Source organism: Bufo bufo, chromosome 2 (assembly GCF_905171765.1).
Source record: "Bufo bufo chromosome 2, aBufBuf1.1, whole genome shotgun sequence".
Taxonomy (NCBI): domain Eukaryota; kingdom Metazoa; phylum Chordata; class Amphibia; order Anura; family Bufonidae; genus Bufo; species Bufo bufo.
In genome coordinates this window covers 254,632,123-254,638,122 of record NC_053390.1, presented here as the reverse complement: position 1 = coordinate 254,638,122, position 6,000 = coordinate 254,632,123, and positions in this window count along the sequence as shown.

The following is a 6,000-nucleotide window of genomic DNA, read 5'->3' as shown; positions in this document are numbered from 1 at the left end:
GACAATCCCTTTAAGTTTTACACAGTGAAAAATAAATATCTTTTTGTGTTACCATTTTCTGAAAGCCATATTTTTTTTATGCAATTGTCTTATGTAGGAGCTTGTTTTTTTGCAGGATGAGGTGACAGTTTGATTGGTACCATTTCGGAGTACATATGATTTTTAGATTGCTTGGCATTAGACTTTGTTTTGGCACTGTTTTTATTTTGTTTGTTTTTTATTGCATTTTTTATAGATTGTGTGATATTTTTATAGAGCAGGTCATTACAGATGCAGCGATACCTATTATACACTCACCTAAAGAATTATTAGGAACACCATACTAATACGGTGTTGGACCCCCTTTTGCCTTCAGAACTGCCTTAATTCTAAGTGGCATTGATTCAACAAGGTGCTGATAGCATTCTTTAGAAATGTTGGCCCATATTGATAGGATAGCACAGGCATGGCCAACCTGTGGCTCTCCAGCTGTTGTAAAACTACAACTCCCACCATGCCCTGCTGTAGGCTGATATCGGTATACTGTCTGGGCATGATGGGAGTTGTAGTTTTGCAACAGCTGGAGAGCCTCAGGTTGGCCATCCCTGGGATAGCATCTTGCAGTTGATGGAGATTTGAGGGATGCACATCCAGGGCACGAAGCTCCCGTTCCACCACATCCCAAAGATGCTCTATTGGGTTGAGATCTGGTGACTGTGGGGGCCATTTTAGTACAGTGAACTCATTGTCATGTTCAAGAAACCAATTTGAAATGATTCGAGCTTTGTGACATGGTGCATTATCCTGCTGGAAGTAGCCATCAGAGGATGGGTACATGGTGGTCATGAAGGGATGGACATGGTCAGAAACAATGCTCAGGTAGCCCGTGGCATTTAAACTATGCCCAATTGGCACTAAGGGGCCTAAAGTGTGCCCAGAAAACATCCCCCACACCATTACACCACCACCACCACCACCACCACCAGCCTGCACAGTGGTAACAAGGCATGATGGATACATGTTCTCATTCTGTTTACGCCAAATTCGGACTCTACCATTTGAATGTCTCAACAGAAATCGAGACTCATCAGACCAGGCAACATTTTTCCAGTCTTCAACAGTCCAATTTTGGTGAGCTCGAGCAAATTGTAGCCTTTTTTTTCCTATTTGTAGTGGAGATGAGTGGTACCCGGTGGGGTCTTCTGCTGTTGTAGCCCATCCGCCTCAAGGTTGTGCGTGTTGTGGCTTCACAAATGCTTTGCTGCATACCTCGGTTGTAACGAGTGGTTATTTCAGTCAACGTTGCTCTTCTATCAGCTTGAATCAGTCGGCCCATTCTCCTCTGACCTCTAGCATTCACAAGGTATTTTTGCCCACAGGACTGCCGCATACTGGATGTTTTTCCCTTTTCACACCATTCTTTGTAAACCCTAGAAATGGTTGTGCGTGAAAATCCCAGTAACTGAGCAGATTGTGAAATACTCAGACCGGCCCGTCTGGCACCAACAACCATGCCACGCTCAAAATTGCTTAAATCACCTTTCTTTCCCATTCTGACATTCAGTTTGGAGTTCAGGAGATTGTCTTGACCAGGACCACCCCCCTGAATGCATTGAAGCAACTGCCATGTGATTGGTTGACTAGATAATTGCATTAATGAGAAATAGAACAGGTGTTCCTAATAATTCTTTAGGTGAGTGTATGTCTGTTTTTCTTTTTTCTGTTATTTATAATTTTATATGATTTTTTTATGGGAAAGCTGCGTTGTTTTTTTTTTTTACTTGAAACCTAGGTATCCTACAGGTTAATACAAAAAAAAAAACTAAAGCACAAAATAAAAATACTGTGTTTTTTACATTTTGTAGTATGCAATCATTGATATAAAACTACAGCATGTTGCAGAAAAACTACAACTCCCAACGGGTCCTAAAGATTTGCATCTCACAGTGCATGCTAGGAGTTGTAATTTCCAGAGGGGAATGCAGCAAAATGTGAAATTATATTTTTATTAAACTATAGATTTACCTATATTTCATACTGTCTTGGGGGACTAGCGGCAGCCTGTGATGTCCACCGAGTCACAGGCAGCACCACCTTCACATTTGCACAGTAATTTCCCACTGCTGCGCTCTGCAGACTCTAGAATATGGGCGGGCGGCAGGGCTCTGTGAGGACGCAGAATGCATGCAGCGCAGGCAGCGCACCACATGTATCAAAAGTGGGTCCTGCCACCCACTGAAAGATGACAGCACCAGACGCCAGCATCACTGCAGGGCAAGTTAAGTGGCGAGATGATTAAGATCATCTCGCCACCTTCTGTGTAGCTCTGCTCTTCCTATTGAAGCAGCAGGCAGCGGCGCTTGCCAGCAGAAAGCTGGGGCTGCCTGCAACTGCTGATTAATATGTCCAGAGGTTGCACTACTTTTTTCCAGAAGAGTAAAAAATACTCCTCTTAACAATTTTGAGGAGTATTTTTAGCCGAGGAGGAGTACAAATTTTGCGGTAATTCACATATATAATGCATAGGCCCACGTAACGGTATGAGGCGGATATTTCTAAATTTACAATTTTACATTTATCCAACATCATACACTAAACATAAGACCACGGCTGCTATACACGGCACCCACCCGACGCTATTATATACATATTACATACATGGCTCTACCACATGCCCATTACACAGATAGTTTTATCTGTGTAATGGCCATGTAGCAGAGCTGTGTGTGCAATGTGTATATAGTAAACTACTTTGTGCACATTACACACAGAAAACTGTATAATAGACTGGTTACACTGACAGCTCTGCTTTATACACACCTTCCATACATAAAGTACCTCTGCATTCTAGACCAGCACAGTCCTACACAGAGCCTGTGTTCCCCTAACTCCTCCCACACACATGGCTGATCACATGACTGTGACAGCACCACAGGTCCTGTAACCACAAAGTAGTGTCTAGTCCGTCTCTGGAGCTGCTCCTGGTGAGAGATGTCCGTGAGGGGCGGGGCTTCAACTAGGCAGGGGCCCCACCGAGGATTTCCCCGGCGGGCCAGTCCGAGTCTGCACATATGTATATTTTGTATTTCGTTTTTACAGTGGAGAAAAAAAACTTTCTTTTTTTTTTTTTTTCTTTTAGTCTCCATATTCTGACCCATATAACTTTTTTGTGTGTGGAGCTGTGTGAAGACTAATTTTTTGTTGGAGAAGTGACCAAAAAATGACAAATCTGCCATTTTACATTTTTTCCGTTTGACAGTTTTCCATATGGGATTACATTTTTTTTTTATTTCTCGTAAATGGCATTGGGGGAGACAGCACCATGGGTATATGCCCAGCTGACACTAGAAAGAAAAAGTGTTGGCTCCACCTAGATGGGCTATATCCTCTGTTTAGACTAACCAGTTTTAGTCTAGTGTCCGTAGGAGGCAGACATGACCTGCTGTTTTTTTGCAGGTCTTGCTGCTTCTTATTTCTTCTCTTCTGCAGGTCTCTGCCTGCTGCAGGATGGGGCTCCATCGTGTGCACTTTAGTTGCACAACCTGTGGGCGCGTACTCTGTGGACCTCGCCTGTCACCCAGTCCCGCTTTACTGCATCCACAGTGGCATGCCGGCAATCCCACATCTGTGACAAGTTTGCTGAAGGGGTGACCCTGAAGACGCCGGAGTATCTCCCCTTTACCCATGGGGGTTGAGGGTTAGTTCCCCTCCTTTGGTCTGGGGGTCTTCACTCCACATTGTTCCCCCCTCTTTATTTGCATCATCCCTGGCCACCCCCTGCTGCTCCATCTCCCGGGCCCTCTTCTACTTTAGTACTCGGCTTCTGCCGGAGACTAGGCCGCATTTTCCCTGCCCTCGGGCCCCTGGTGCTCTGTTTGCCCCATTTTTTCCCTCCCTGAGCGTCACTTCTCCCCAGGAGCCCCCCTCACCAGTTTTTTTTTTTTTCGTTCCAGAGGGCCCCCGGTTTCCCGTGGCTCCTTCCCGCCGTCAGCGCTCCTTTCCCGGCCGCGCCACTAATCGAGGCCCTGGCTTTTTCTTCGCCTAGGCCGCTTGCTTCCTGGGCCTTTTACTTGGCCCCTCCCCGCTTCTCTTGGCTCTTGGGAGGGGTCTCCACCTCCTATCCCAATTTAGCGCAGGATTTTGCTGTGGGTGGAGTTTTTGCCTACTTTTTGCTTGCTTTTATTCTGGGCCTCCATCTTGTCAGCACTCCTGAGGGAGGCTCTCCAGATCTCCCTGCAGCCTTCCTGGCACTCTCCTGCGACTGCTGCAGCACCACTTCAGGGACACAGCACCTGGGGTCCGGTAGGACAGCCTCTGGCTGGCTGCTTTCCCTCCCTCTTTTTTTCAGGCTCCCAATAAGTCCCCATGTCTTCTTCCAGAGAAGACTCCCATCCCCAGCCCCTACTCGGGGTCACCATGTTTTATACGTGCGCCCATTGTAATAAAAAGTTGCCATGCGGTCAACCTGAGCCTGTTTGTGCGCAGTGCCTTGTCCCCAGACTCTCTCAAGGAGCTTATCTCTGAGACCACGGGTGGGAAAAGTTCTCTCCTGACAGAACTGTCCCATGTCTACATCGCGATCTCAGTGCTTTTTCTTCTTTCGGGATCGCTCTTCCAGTCAGGACAAAAAGACGGTTCAGCCTTCCTTCAAGGCCAAGCCCTCCTGGCACGCCCACCCTAAGACTTCCAAACCCCAGTCTGCAAAGCAGTTATTTGCATGATGGGTTTTCGATTGCTCTCCTTTCAGGAGCAATGGAGCACAAGCGTGGACGACGCCTGGGTTCTGGAGGTTGTGTCCTCCAGATACAAGATAGAATTCTCCACCCTTTACACAGGTCAGTTTTTTCAGTCGTCACCGCCCAGGTCCCCCTTCCGGGTGGCTGTTTTTTTTTCAGGCCATTCATCAACTTCATGCGCACGGAGTGATTGTTCCCGTCCCGACCTCAGAACGTTTTCAGGGGTTTTACTTCACCCCATTTTGGATCTGAAGGCGCTCAATTACTTAGTCCGTGTCCGCCACTTTCGCATGGAGTCCCTCAGGTTGGTGATTGCTTCCCTCGAGGTGGGCGAGTTTCTGTCTTCCATCAACATCCGAGACGCCTACCTGCATGTCCCCATAGCTCAGTCTCATCAGAGGAACCTTCGCTTCGTGGTAGGTTCTCTGCATTTTCAATTCGTGGCGTTGCCCTTCGGCCTGGCTTCTGCCCCGAGGGTCTTACCAAGGTGTTGGCTCCCCTTGTCGCACTTCTCCATGCCAGAGGATGGAATTCCTAGGCATGGTCCTCGACACTCACCTTGGCCGTGTGTTCCTTCCTCAGGACAAGGTAGTGGCTCTCCAGTCAAAGGTGGCTCGCCTTCGCCTCTGTCCATCAGGGTGTGCATGCACGTCCTGGGCCGGATGGTTGCCGCCTTCAAGGCAATTCCTTATGCCCAATTCCACACCCGCTCCCTTCAGCTCTCTAGCCTTGCCCGGTGGAACAAGTCTCCGTCAGGCTTTGATCACCTGTCCCCACAGGTCCTCCGGGACTTGCACTGGTGGCTGAACAGTCTCCTTCCTTCCCCGCAGTTGGCAGGTGTTCTCCATAGATGCCAGCCTGGCAGGTTGGGGGGCAGTCTTCGGGTCTCACTGCCCAGGGTCAGTGGTTGATACGGGAGAGCTCCCTACAGATCAATATTCTAGAGCTCAGGGCCATTTACCTAGCCCTGTCCTGTTGTACTCACCACCTCCACGGTCATCCTGTCCGGATTCAGATGGACAACTCCACTGCAGTGGCCTATTTGAACCAGCAGGGGGGCACCAGAAGCTCGCCAGTCCTGAAAGAAGCCTCTCACATCCTGCGGGGGCTGAGGGACACCTTCCCGCTCTCTCCGCGGTCTACATACTCGGTGTCGACAATTGGGCAGTCGACTTCCTCAGTCGCCAGTGCCTCGACCCAGGCGAGTGGTCTCTCCATCCAGAGGGGTTTCAAAAGCTGTCAGCATTGAGGAATCCCAGACATGTATCTCTTCACCTCCCGTCTG